The 14,699-nt window shown below is 41.2% G+C and overlaps 1 protein-coding gene across 1 annotated transcript in view; it reads left to right on the top strand.

The window, feature by feature from the left end:
• RAB3C (RAB3C, member RAS oncogene family) overlaps positions 1-14,699 on the top strand; it is a 135,815-nt gene that overhangs the window by 12,460 nt on the left and 108,656 nt on the right. The gene's annotated exons all lie outside the window — the stretch shown is intronic.

Consider the following 14,699-nt stretch of genomic DNA (forward strand, 5'->3'; position numbering starts at 1 on the left):
CCAACCATCCTCTGGGTGAAAAACATTTTCCTAATATTCAACCTAACAGGCCCATGACACAACTTCATGGTCTTTCCTTGGGCCCTGCCACAGGTAAAGAGCAGAGATGAGTGCCTGCCCCTCCTTTTCCCCTCCCAAGGAAGGTGTAGCTGCCGTGAGGTCTCCCCTCAGTGTCCTCCAGGCTACACAGACCAGGTGACCTCAGCTGCTCCTCATATAGCTTCTCCTCAAGGCCTCTCACCACCCTTGCATCCCTTCTTTGGATGATTTCTAATACCTTTGTGTTGTTTTTGTATTATGGTCCCCAAAACCACACACAGAACTTGAGGTGAAGCTGCCCATGCATGATGCCTTGGAGTGGCTACCTAGAGCAGGCTCTAGACAAGGTTAGGAGAGTAAAAGTGGGTATTTGTTGAAGGCCTTCAGTAGGTACACCTTGGGCAGCCAGAAGCCTCCAAGATGGATGGTGGTCATGAGTTTTTCAGACTGATATAAGTTTGTTCCATTTACATGCCAGGGTTAATCCTCCAATTATAGCTTCAGGTAATTACAGTAAATTCACGAATACAAGCCGCACTGAGTATAAGCCGCATCTCTGGGTGTTGGCAAATATTTCGTTCTTTGTCCATAAATAAGCTGCACCTGAATATAAGCCACTCTGTCGTTCGCAGCGAGGACCCGCGTGCAACAAAGTTGCCAAATACTAACAGAACCGCGGCATGGCGGGGTTTACTGGCTCAACTAAGGCTGTGCAGGCTCGGCCCGCTAGGGGCTGCTGACGGGGCCAGGTGGCCCAGCCCGGCCCTGCTGCTTGGGGCTGGCCACCGCCTCTGGGTTCGCTCGCCCCGGCCCCGCTCCTGCTGCGGCGCCGGCCGGGCACGGAGCACCCCCTGCTCCCGCCATGGCAGCGGAGGGCGGGGGCAGAGCCTCCCCTCTCCTCCCAGAGCCGCGGCAATGGCGGCGCAGGGCCCCCCCGTCTCTCCCCCGGGCTGCGGCAGAGGAGGGAAGAAGAGAGCTCTCCCGCCTCTCTCCCCGCCCCCTGTGCTGCCTGCAGGGAGCCAGGGCAACAGAGTAACACTTTGTAACAATCTCGAAATGCCGGCTTTTACTGGCAGGTGCTTGGCTCAGCACTCTGGCTGGCACATCTGGGGTTGTAAATGTCAGAAAATTATTCACATATTAGCCGCCCCCGAGTATTAGTCGCACTTCCGGGTTTCCACCAAAATTTTTGTCAAATTGCTGCGGCTTGTATTTGTGAAATTACTGTAAGTCATATACCCCCAGTTTACTTCCCACCCCCAACTCACTACTTTTTATACTTTTGGGGCCTGAGACTGTAAGGTGTCTTTGAGCTTCAGGCCTAGGGAAATTGTTTTGTCTGACCAAAATTTGAAGACAGTAGCTAATGCTCAATGTAGAGTTTTAGTTATGCACTGAAGTGGTACAGAATTTGAAAAATAGAAAAGCTAAAATCCTAAGGCATCATTCCCCCAAAGCCACAGTTCCTCTAGACCACAGGAATGCAGAGCAGAGCAGGACAATCCCTTCCCTTGCCTGGCTGTGCCTGGTGCACCCCAGGGTACAGTTGGATTTAGGACAGATGCACTCATGCTTACATCCCCTCATTCTTGGGTGATAGAGGATAGTAAAAGGAGACAGAGGAATAGCAAGACCTTCAGTAATGTGGAGCTAAAGCTTCAGATCTTCCTGGTGAACCTGAGAACTTCGAGCAGTGTTTCTTTTTTGAGTCATTTTTAAGGGCCTTAAACCCCAGATTTTTCTTTTTTTTTTCTTTTTTTTTTCTTTTTTTTTCATGAATACAAATAATTTAAAAGTTGTTTAATGATGGGCAGCCATTAAGTCTCACAAAATCTTGGTCCAAATCTGACCAGTTTGTCTAACATTTAAACAGCAGATAAATAGAATATTTTCTTAATACAGTATAATGGAGAATTTCCTAGGGTTCACTAGACTATCTCATTAGGCTTCAGCCCTTGGAATCTCAAATAATTTGTTGTTATCCATCTATCTATCTATCTATCTATCTATCTATCTATCTATCTATCTATCTATCTATCTGTCTGTCTATCTATCTATCTATCTATCTGTATTAAATAAATAAATAAATAAATAACCTCAATAACATGCTGGTTTCATTTAGCAGTTAAATATTGGAGATCGCATTGATATAACCTTATTTTTTATGATAGAGAAATAAAATTATGTTAATATTAAAGTTTTTACACCGTTCTTCTTTTAATCACCAATCATTTTTTAACCATTGCAGTAAATTTTATTCTTCATGTCTTTCCTAGCAAAAGCAGCAATGTTAGTTAACAAGGTTGTCATGTGATTAGTTTGACACTAATATATTTTTCACCTCTCCATGTCATAAATATGTGCTTAGATCAAAACTGTCCTAAAGCTAAGATCTAAATACACTTAGGTCTATCCCTGATGTAGATGGGATGTAGCAGCTCTATTCTTTCCAGTTCTAGCAAAATGTATTTTGTTGTTCTTTGCATGGCATTAATATCAGAGTCCAAACAGGTTCTGACAATTCTTGCCTGAAAGTACTTGCAACCAAAATGATTGAAACAAACCCAAGAGCTCTGTGTTCCTTAGGGAAGAAGAAACAGAGGCCCAGAGCATAGAAGAGATATTCTTGCTTCATGAAGAGTCATGTGCTAGGATCTACAGTTAGAGACAAGACTTCAGATCACATTTTCATAGGAAAGGGCTTTATCCCAGCCAGCACTGCATCTTTATTTGTGTTGGTGGTCCTTCTTTTTGATGTTTTTGTTTGTTATTTTCACTAAATTTCTAATACCAGTTCTTAAAAGGCCTTGTCATTTCTGAATTAACTCAAATTGCAACAACTCACTTATAACTGTCTCTGCCTTTTAGATGGAGTGTTCTGTGTTGGAGCATTGTGTTGCAGTTAAGCTTGCTAGTAAATCTTTTGATTGCTGTACCTCTGAGACCTTCAATACAATCAGTAAGGGATCTCAGAAAGCTGTTCTAGTGTACAAAATCTGAAATGGAGCACTATTACCCTGTATTCTAATTTATACCCAGAGCAGAATCATTCATAATAGGCATTGCTTATATATGTAACTTTTGTCCATATAATTATATTATATTATATTATATTATTATTATTGGTTATGCAAAAATCTTTCTAAAATGAATAGTGCTCTTGCAATATCCATTTTCATTTCATGTATTAATTTATTCATTTGTGAAAGACAGTTCATATTAGAATACAAAATCAAAATAATCATAGAAGGTGTGGTTTGATGTTAAATCTGAGTTGAAACATGGGGTTATAATACTTGCATGAAGTTATAACACTTCCCTCAAAATCAGTGACAAACTTGGTAGCATCATGTGATAGCTGATGATCAGCATTTATGAAATAAAATATTAAATATTTATGAAATAAAATATTATTGAAAATCTCACAGTTTTGTAAAATCAGAAGAATGGAAATGCAACTTTAAAATGTGTTTTGAATGACAAAATCAGAACTGAATTATTTTGCCATGTACTTAAGTGAAGCAATACATGGAATTATGCTGCTCTGCTATTCTTGCATGACAATAAAATGCAGAAACATGTAAATAGTATTGCTGTTAAGTCACTGAAATTCCCTATCTCGACACAGAATAATCCCAATCCAATTTTTCCTGTTATGATATTCTTCTAGGTTAATGTTCCTGTTTAATAGTACTTTTAACAAGATATTTTGTGTTCAACTCGAAGCCTGTTGGAGCTTGGAGATTTTGTCAGAATAAGATTCTCATATGCTTACCAGTGATGGTTAAAAGTTTGTTTAAAGTCAGGATGGGCACTCAAGGAAGTAGAGTGATTATTTAATAATAAAATTCACAGTGTATTATCACAGATGATGCTGTTTGCATACTGGGATGTCCTGAAAATCTTTTCTTTGTTTGAGTTTTTTTCTTGCTTGGAGGCAATAGTGTCTTGTTCTTGAACTGTCTTCTTCCATTTTTCAAGTCAGGGAGGATGAGGCTACATCTAGTCCTTGCTGTAATATAGTCTTCAAAAGGTCAGAAACAGCCTGCTGGGAGCACGGTAACATTTGCTTCTTTTCCTTCTGAGCCAAACATCTTCTTTCCACTGTATTTACTACTGGAATTGAAAGAAGTTCAGAGTTCAAGTGCTATATTGATTAGAAGTTGCACATTACCTTGTCGTAGGACCACCATCTGTCCCTGAAATTTTGTTTCACAGCACATTATAAGTGTGAAAATCTGCTATGTACATTAGAAATAGAGAATATTAACATGTTCTCTTATCTTTTAGAGGACAGGAATCAAAAAAATATTGTACTTTACCTAAAAAGGTATCGATTCCTCCATTGAAACTATACAAGAACTTTGTAAAGAAATGTTGTCTGTATTCAGCACATACAGACACAGGATAAAAGTCCATTAAAGGGCTTTTGGATGTCTTGCAGAGTAAAATAATAAAAAGTAATATATTTTTCCTCTATTTGGTTTGAATTAGTAATATTAAAGGAACAAGCTGAAACTAGAAGGCTATAACATTTTCTCGCTTTCAAACTTACCCTGAATTAAAAAAAAAATATTTCTCAATATTAATTCAGACAAAAATGCATTGTAACTAAAATAATTAAAAGCTTAAAGATGTGTAAATTAGAAAATAAAAGTGTAAATCAGAAAATTAAAATAAGAACCTTGTAAATCTATCTGAGCTGTGGGGCTATAAAGCCTTGCATTACTTTTGTGAACAGTCAATGATATAGTACAATAACAGCCTGCAAAAGTTTATGGACCAATTATATTCTTCTTTGGACAGTAGAATTTGTTAGATAGCATGTCAAAATAAACCATAGAATAGGGAGGAAAAAATAAGGAAAAATAAAGTCCAGATACTGGTTCATAGAAAAAAGTATAAAATTAGCAAAGACAGATCAATATATTTAACTGACAATTTATGCATATCTTATCTCTGGCTCATTTTTAAAATTTACTTGATCAGAAATCTCAGTGATTTCAAACTGATTTCAGTACAAGCTTTGTCTGAGGAATGAAGTATCAAGTTTTCCCTTTGTGATCTGTTTATTGCACAGAAAGTTATAACTGCCATATCTGATTGTAGCAATTTGGTGCAAATATCAAATAAGAACACTGCACTGTCTTTGGCTGCTTAGATGGCTTTTTCCTGGGACTAGCCATGGACTTCAAGGACTAGGTGCAATAATCACCCAGGAATATATCCTCCTAGAAAAGACAGGCTAAGGGCTGCTTGTGTCAGCCTATCCTTCTCAGAAGTGTCTGTGACAATTTCATTTGACACCCAAAATGTTGCTTCCTTCACATCAACAGCTTCTATAAATCATCATAGGGCTTAGGGACTAAGTGAGGGCTATGTTTTGCAAGCTGATGGAGAAAATGCAATGTCATCATTCAATAACTAAAACTATTGTAACTGTTAAGAAAAAAAATCTATAAATTGATTTTTCTATACAAGCTTCCAACAGTCCTTTAGCAATAAATAGCACTGAGATTTAAAAAAAAAAAAGAAGAAGTGTGTGTGTGTGTGTGTGTGTATGTGTGTGCATTTGTGTGTGGTGGAAGGGTCTGTAGGAGTACCAATATGCATAAGAATGCCTTGATATTGAAGTCTTTGGTGGGTATCCTGCAGTAAAAAAAGTGAGGAGGCATTGCAGTATTGCAGAAAAACCCTGAAACACTGACTGGGACTACAAGAATCAGTTCAAGAATCATTAAATACACTGTTTCAGTAGAAAGAGAGTGAAAGCTGAAGCAATAAAAGTGGAGGCAGGAGTAACAGGTGGAGAAAGAGGATAACAAATTAAGCAGGTATTTCATCACAGGATTTTCAGGTTCTGACTTTGTCACATCTGTCTCAACTGAGTGTTTTTAATTCTACAAACTATAAAAAACTATAAAACTGCGAACAATATTTCACTATTCCTTTCTCGGCCGCTGGTGACAATGTGTACCTGGTACTTGGAATATACAATATTTTTAGATGAGGATAGTAAATGTAATATTGAAAATGGAACTTCCTCATCTCAGCATGAAAATCAAATATGTATACTGTAATACATCAGACAAAGTGATTTGAAGAGAGTAATGGAGAATCATAGAATGTACTGAGTTGGAAAGTGCCCATCAGGATCATCAAGTCCAACTCCTGGCCCTGCAGAGGACACCCCAAGAGTTACACCATGTGCCTGAGAGCATTGTCCAAATGGTGGTGTGACCACTTCCATGGCGACACTGTTCTGGTGCTGGAATTGGAGGTTTCTCTGGATTCAGCTGTATTAGTAAATGAAACATTCTAAGATGTCCTCTGGCGCTGGCATTCAGCTGATATGAAATAGTTTTTATCCATATGTTTAAACTATTTCTGTCTCTGAAAGAGAATTGACACATTCAGATTTTGTGTTGGGATTGGTCTCACTCCTTTACTGAGTCCTGGACTCTGGCCAAGAACCGTTAGTGCTTGCAAGCCGAGGTCAAAACTGTGTGGCAAAACATACTGGCAGTTTCACACTACAGACAATTTTGATAGCCTTCAAATACTTCTTGTCACAAATTAATTTGCTGTTACAGACATGGCCTGTAAGGGCATAATCTCCAGGCAGACATGGGTGGGGCTTACCTGTCCACTGTGACAAGCAATACAATATGTTCACAAATGTTGGTCAGTTAGAAGGCCCTAAAACAACCATTCTTGAGAAAAGATGGTTAAAGAGGAATGTAGTTTTGACAGATAGAATACAATCTCTTTCTGGACTTTTCGTGTTAGCTGAAAAACAAGGAGAAATTCTGGGAAGCTTTTTGTTTTAAGACACCCTTCAATAGGTTATCCAGCTGTAGTTGGATAAGGTTTACCTGAACTACTTTGTTTCTCCTTGTTTGCTTATTTCTACTTAAGATAAATCATTGAAGAGCCTGAAAGTTTTGGGGTAGGATCATGTTTTCATGCTGTAATATTATTTCATATGATGCCTCTTACATATTCATTTAGAGTACAGTAGTTTCACGAATACAAGCCGCACGGATTATAAGCCGCACCCCCGGTGCCTCGACAATGTTGCTGTCTTTGTCAATAGATAAGCCGCACCCCGAATATTAGCCGCACTTTCGTTCGTCGCGAGAATCCGTGCGCAGCTTTCACAAATTGGCCAATTAGTAACAGGATCGCGGCATAGCGGGCTTTACTGGCTCGGGGCGGGGCCAGGAAGGCTCGGCCCGCTCATGGTTGCCGACGGGGCCGGGTGGCCCAGCTCAGCGCCACGGCTCGGCGGGGCTGGCCGGGTGGTGCTGCCGCCGCCGCCGGGCTCGCTGGCCCCCCTCTCCCGTCAGCACCGCCCTGCTGCCGCGTTCGCTCGCCCGGCTGGCAGGGCTGCCGCCGCCGGGATCGCCGCTCGCCCCGCTGCCGCTTTCGCTCGCCCCGCTGCCGCTTTCGCTCGCCCTGCGCCGCGCCTCGCGAGCGCCGCGCCCGCCCCGCCCCGCCCCGCGGCGCTTTCGCGAGCGGCGCTTCTTTCGCGAGCGGCGCTTCTTTCGCGAGCGGCGCTTCGGCTCGCCGAGCGGCGCTTCTTTCGCGAGAGGCGCTTCTTTCGCGAGCGGCGCTTCGGCTCGCCGAGCGGCGCTTCTTTCGCGAGCGGCGCTTCGGCTCGCCGAGCGGCGCTTCTTTCGCGAGCGGCGCTTCTTTTGCGAGCGGCGCTTTGGCTCGCCGAGTGGCGCTTCTTTCGCGAGCGGCGCTTTCACTCGCCGAGCGGCGCTTCTTTCGTGAGCGGCGCTTTCGCTCGCCGAGCGGCGCTTTCGCTCGCCCCGCCGGCAGGGCTGCCGCCGCTGCCACCAGGCTCGCCGGCCGCCCCCTCCCGTCTGCACCGCCGCCGCGTTTCCTCGCCCTGGCTGGCACTGCAGGCCCCCGCACCGCCGTGCTCCCCCACGCTGCTGGCCCCGATTCTGCTGGGCTTCCCCCGCTGCCAGGCAGCCCCACCCGCCGGCCTTCCTGCTTCTGCCATGCTCCCCTGCACTGCTAGCCCCAGTTCTCCCGGGCTCCCCCGCCATGCTGGCTCAGGCTCTGCCACCCGCCCCCACACTGCTGGCCCCGCCTCTGCCAGGCTTTCCCACCTCTGCCGGGGCCGGCCGGGCTCCAGCTTGGCTTGGGGCTGCCGCGGGCTCTCACTTCCGTGTTGGCAGCTTTTAGAATTTTGTTAATAGATTAGCCGCCCCGGAATATTAGCCGCACTTCCGGGTTTCCACCAAAATTTTGGTCAAATTGGTGCGGCTTGTATTCGTGAAATTACTGTACTTCCACTTATGAGCAAGTCATATTTTGTAAGCTTTATTTCATGGAAATAGTTGTGAAATTTATTAATCCTTATTTTTTGCTTGATTGTTTTTTATCCTTCTTTTTCATAGCATCTGGAATTGTCAACAACAAATATTGAAAATTTGTATAGTCAAAGGAAAGTCTATTATAGTACAGAGAGAACTGTTGTATTCAGATCTATCAGAGAACCACCAGGAGTTGTTAATCTCTGTATAGCTTTAAAGGAGTCTTAATTAATTTCAGAAGTTGTGTATTTCCTGAATTTAGGGATTAATTAGTGCTCTCTTTACCTTCTCCTGTTTATTCTGTATTCTGTTTCCTGTACTTGTTTTTCAGTTTATATTAAAGTTGCACCCATGAATCCAATTCAACTACAATTTTCCATCAACTTAAGTAGGTAGGTAGTCTAAAAAGAAATTGTTGAAAAATTCACTTTCAGCCATTCAAGTAGGAAGGGGAGATACTGCTTACCTAAAAGGAGACAAGAGTTTGTCTTTTCTCTAAACTTTAGTATGTACTGGTAATTTAAATAATCTACATGATGTATAAAAATAGAAATAACTGGTATAGCTTAAATGTCAAAGGCATCAGAGCAGAGGGAAATATAAGCAGAGACTGGAAAGACAATATGTCTCCTGCTATTTGAAGTTTGGCTGCCGTTGCTCATACTATGAAGCAGGATGTGAGAGAAAGAACCAAGAATTTGAGTGAAAATGGGACCAAGAGTTTATGAATTAGGGCACCATAAACAGTGTGAAAAATGAGATACTACATATGATGATTAGTATTTCTTTGCACACTACAAAACACTACAAAATCACACTACAAAAGTGCTAAAAGATGTGATACTACAGTCCGTTGCTGGAAAACCCAGAACTGTACTCTTTAAATTTTTTTTGCAAGAAATGCTGCCTTGGGAAGTATTGAATGTGTGAAAACATAGATTAATTAATTATAAATAATACATATCTTGTAAAAGTAACTACATCTCTTGTATGGAACCAAGGTTCAATCTTCATTACCAAAGACCTTGGCAATGCAAAAGGTATGTTCAGTTCAGACTTCAATGCAAAGATCACATGTGTACACTTTGTGGGGCAGGCTATGTTGGCCAGTGAATGTACTTTTAAAAATTCATGTCCTGTTTATTTAAAATGTAGCAGCGGCTGTTCAAATATTTATGCGATATTACAATTTTATTGCTATTATGAAGTGCCTGTCTTGAGGGTTTTAAACACTGTCTTTAAACCCAACCCAAAAAAAAGGGATGTTGACTATAAGTTCAGAACCCTTTCTAGACAGCCCTGTGTCCTGGTGCTGCATGCTTGCTCTAAAACGCACACACCTTAGTGTTTGCAAATTCCTGGCATCAAATAGTTTGGAGAAGAAATGTGAGGTAAATGTCTGTTCTGCAACTGCAACCAGCATTAAGTTCCACTATATTTCTCAAAATTCCAACAGTTTTTTGAAAAAAAAAAGCTTCTGTAGTCTTGGGTCATGGATTTCACTCTTTTACAAAGTACTATGCTTTACAGAACCCTCCAATTCGAACTTCACATTGCTGGACTTTAAATATTCTTTGACAAAGACACATGTTATTAGCAAAATTATATATCTGTATTCAAAGGCAGTTATTATTTAGAAAGAAAAGGTGCCATTTAGCATAATTTATATTCCAAATAAGGCTTGTCTCACTGTTTAAGTTGAAGCTTATGTGGGAATTCTTTAAGAGAAACTTAGCTAGTGTAGGATCCTTTCCTACTTTTATATAGTGTGTTTTAGGCAGTTTTCTTCATTGAACTCTGGGGAAATGAGTCCTGCCATGTTTTAGGCCAAAAAATCACCAAACTACCACACTTCAAGTAATTACCGCTCTCCCTAATCCGTGACCAGACTTTTTTCAGCTGCCTTTGCCTTCCACATAATGATCTGTGGGTCACAAGCTTGTGACTGTCAGGAAGCATATACCAGTGGAAGAACTGTCATGACCCAGCACTTGCACACATGCAAATATCATATAAATGTTATACATGTTACATATGCTATATATTTTTGTCTCCCTAAAAGTTGACGATGAGAAAAGGAAAGAGAAGATAGAAAAATATTTTATAGATGTGTATCTGAATATCAAGATTTTGGTTTGATTTAGTTTGGTTTGGTTTGTTTTTTCAAGAAAGGAGTCAGGGTGGGAAAAATAATGAAAGGAATGATTTTGCTGGGACAGTGATCTGGATCAAGAACAGTTGCATTGGACTAAATTTAAAAAACAAATAAGCTATTTTAATTGTACAAGCTCAACAGAATTCAGAGAAGTCTGACAGTATACTTTAAATTGTCAATATAAATTATGCTTACCAAGTTATCATTTTAAGCAAAACTAAGCCTATTTCTAAAATGAAATTAATGTTGACAGCACTCCTAAAAGTGAAATCAACTGTGCTGTGAGGTCCCATGAACCATTTTAGAAGCAAATTTATAACATCTATACAGCTGCAGTGAATCTACAAAGAAAAAAAAAAAAGAATATAAGCCCATACATGCTCTTTGCTGAATTTTAATAAGATTCATGTTGTAGATTAGAGCAAAATGTTGCACTCTTGCTGTGCAGTTGTTGCTTTGAAATCACAGGACCAGAGCCTTGGACAGGAGCCATAATGTAAATACCATGAAAATGGGAGTGTAGAGATTGTATTTAAAGCTCACTTTTGCCCTCTCCTGCTGCTCAGTGCAAGCTGTTTCCCTGTGCTATGTTAGAACAGCTTGAAGTTGTTCTGAAATCATTCTGGGTTGAAAGGGGCACAAGTGACTGAGGGAGGATATGGGAGTCACACAAAAGGAACTAGTTTTTATCTGATGCTAGTCAATTTGCATTTTGTTCAGGAAGCAAGCTTAGGTGCATTTTGTAAGAGCACAGAGCCATCAGGGTCTCTGTGTCACATGAGGATGTTTGTAGCAGCTTACATATATAATGGGCAATGAATGCAGATTTTACATGTGCAATTTTACTATCAAACAAAACAGCATCTCTGGAGGATTTAGCTCAGTATTCATATTGCTATTTCTTGGTCAGATAATAGAAAGTAGCTAGTATATCGGTTGCAATTTTTTTTTTTCTATTAGAGAAACTGCTTTTTCCACTTTTCATTTTAGTGTAGTTGAGGGCTAATGTCCTTCAATCTTTCCTGAATTAGCATATTTTTCTTTTGTAATCATCATGGTATTTTCGGGTTTAACACAGATCGTTTTGTTACTCTTCATAAACAAATACCTTCCCCAGTTTTTACCTGTTATGACTTTATTTATCCATTAATTGCAGTTTGAGAAATATAGAGAATTTTACCTCAATTATTTCAGGGAGTAACTCAGATGGAAGTTGTCAATGGTGTGATTTGCTGACTTGTTTACTCTAAAATTAGTACGCTATCTATCTCTCTATCTCTCTATCTCTCTATCATCATGGTAGCTCTATATATGCAGTAAATTCACGAATACAAGCCGCACTGAGTATAAGCCGCATTGCCGGGTGTTGGCAAACATTTTGTTTTTTGTCCATAAATAAGCCGCACCTGAGTATAAGCCGCTCTGTCGTTCGCAGCGAGGACCCGCGTGCAACAAAGTTGCCAATTAGTAACAGAACCGTGGCAGGGCGGGGTTTACTGTCTCGACTCGGGCCATGTGGGCTCGGGGCTGCCGACAGGGCTGGGTGGCCCAGCTCGGCGCTGCCACTCGGCGGGGCAGCTCAGGGCCGGCCGCTGCCACTGCTGGGCTTGGTCACCCTGGCCCGGCGCTGCCCCGTGGTGGCAGGGGGGGCACAGAGCCTGCCGGCACCTACGGCGGTGATGGGAGGCGGGGATGTAGCCTGCCTGCTCCTGCTGCGGTGGCACGGGGGGACGGGAGCCCCCTGAGCCGCGGGGCCAAGCAGGAGAGAGACCCTGCTTCCCCCGAGCTGCAGGGCTAAGCAGGAGAGAGCTGCCCGCCTTCCCCTGAGCCATGGGGCCAGTAGGAGAGAGCTGCCCCGCCTTCCCCACCCCCTGTGCTGCCTGCACGGAGCAGCTCCACCCACCGCGCAACAGAGTAACCAATTTGTAACAACCGCGTAAATGCAGGGTTTTACTGGCAGGAGCTCGACTTTCCAGTTTGCACTGACTTGGTTTGCACTGCCGAGGTTGAGAATGTCAGAAAATTGTTCACATATTGGCCGCACCTGAATATTAGCCGCATTTCCGGTATGGGAGCAAAATTTTAGTCAAAACGGTGTGACTTGTATTCGTGAAATTACTGTATATAGAGAAAGTTCTTAATTTTCTGGCCATCAGGTTATTATTTATGTGTATTCATAAAAAGGAGAAGGGACGTGGGTCTGCCACAGGAAATCAATATTTCTCTTGTGACAGCAAAAATGATACTCAGTGGGCACTTTTGCCCCATATAGATTAGTTACTATTGCCTTTGGTTTATTTTATTTGGAAATAAAACCCACTCTGCAAAAAATGAATATTAAGTAAACTCTCATAGGGATTCCTGTTTTTTTCTTTATAGATAGTTTGATTTGTGATGCTGACTACCAAGGCCTATATTTGTTCATCTTAATGAAGCATTCCAGAGTGAGCTGAGCTAAATAAAACATATTTCATGGATATTTAATGTCTCAGAATTCTATATTCACCTAAAATGACGGCATGTACTTTCTGCAATATCCTGAAATCTTTTGGGACTGCTTATTTCTCACTTCTTCTCCAAAAGTTATTAAAATTCTAGTCATCTTGCAAGACTTCTTAACAGCCATTAGTGCAATTTACTTCAGGTGCAATTTCTTTGGAGAATTCTGTGATTAGGGTTTCTAGGTGTTAGTGGATATGATCACATATGATATAGCATCACATATGCTAACCGTGAACTGAAAAAGTAGGAGCTGAAGTGTGAGACCATCTTAGCTGGCTGAGTGTAAATGTAAGATTCTTCGACTGTATGAACAAAAGGAATCAAGGTAATTTCCTGGAGAGCACTGGCTTCAGTATTGTAGAGTATAATCAGGTGCGGCTTATGTATGGACAAAAAAACAAAAAGTTGCTGAAACCCAGAAATGCGGCTTATACTCAGTGCGGCTTATAATCGTGAAATTATTGTACTTTGTATTTTTATAAAGCTTCTGGTTTGGTTTGGTCTGGTTTGATTTGGTTTGAGTTGGGTTTTTTCCATAAACACACTTAATTTTGTCCAAAATGCACAATCCTCCACTGAGAAACCGTTTGGATGAGAAAAAAATGTGTAAGCAATCCCGTTACTTATTATGTCAATGTGCAAGAGAGAACTCTAACAAGTGAACAGGATATGCACTGATGATCTATATAACAGACAGAGTCATTCATGATTTGACTTAGAAAGCTTCTGTTGATGTGTGCTGACAAGCGGCACTTAGACCTTTCTAAATGCTCACAATTGCTACTTCCCCAATTGTATGCTTGTATATATTTTGAATATGGTGGTAGTCTTGTATAAAGTACCTAAAGGATTCAGGATTCTTGCTTCTCTTATGTCTTGAGACAACAGTATTTTTTTCAGCTCTTATTTAAATCAATTCCCCTTCAGAATGTCCATCTGTAAGACACTAATAATGCTTTCTTGTCACAGCACTCTGCTTCTGGACGTTAAATTTATTGAGGGGTTCAAAATAGTGTCAGTAGCTAGCTACATCCCGTAAGGTAGAGCTGGTGGTATGTAGTACACAACAGAAGCAAAAGTGATCAATAGGAGGTCGGTTTGGTCTGTGTACATGGTGTGTCTGGTAGACAAAGAAGCTCACTAAACAGCTGCTGAGTGTAAACATGTCTTTTGCCATAATGCAGGTAGTATGGAATCTATCAAGGCAGAAAGACATTAAAAAGATCATATAATGATGAAGGAGGTTATGGGTTATGGTGTCCTTGGCTGGGAAATGGAAATTCTGGGATTGTAGCCAGTATTGTGCTAATTGGAGGAGAAGAAAGAAAACCAAAAGAAAGATATGATGGAAACATATATGAGGACTCCTGTGAAAATGAAAGTCAAAACCTGAAGCAAGATTATAATTAGGAGACTGAGGGATGAAAAGACCTTACAGAAAATCAGATAGTCCAGGACAAATGCCTCTATGCTAAAGATCATGAATGCCATTATGATTGTGCAGAAACAGGAACCCTAAAGCTAAGTGGAAGAAGTGATGATGGAAGATGGCATTTGTACATGGAAGAGGTAATGATAGAAGGCATTTGTACATAACACTCTTAACTGGACTTCAGCTCTGGAGATTAAACTTACATATGTTTAGAGCTCATTTTTTTTCCTTACTCTAATTG

Source organism: Catharus ustulatus, chromosome Z, assembly GCF_009819885.2.
Source record: "Catharus ustulatus isolate bCatUst1 chromosome Z, bCatUst1.pri.v2, whole genome shotgun sequence".
NCBI lineage: Eukaryota > Metazoa > Chordata > Aves > Passeriformes > Turdidae > Catharus > Catharus ustulatus.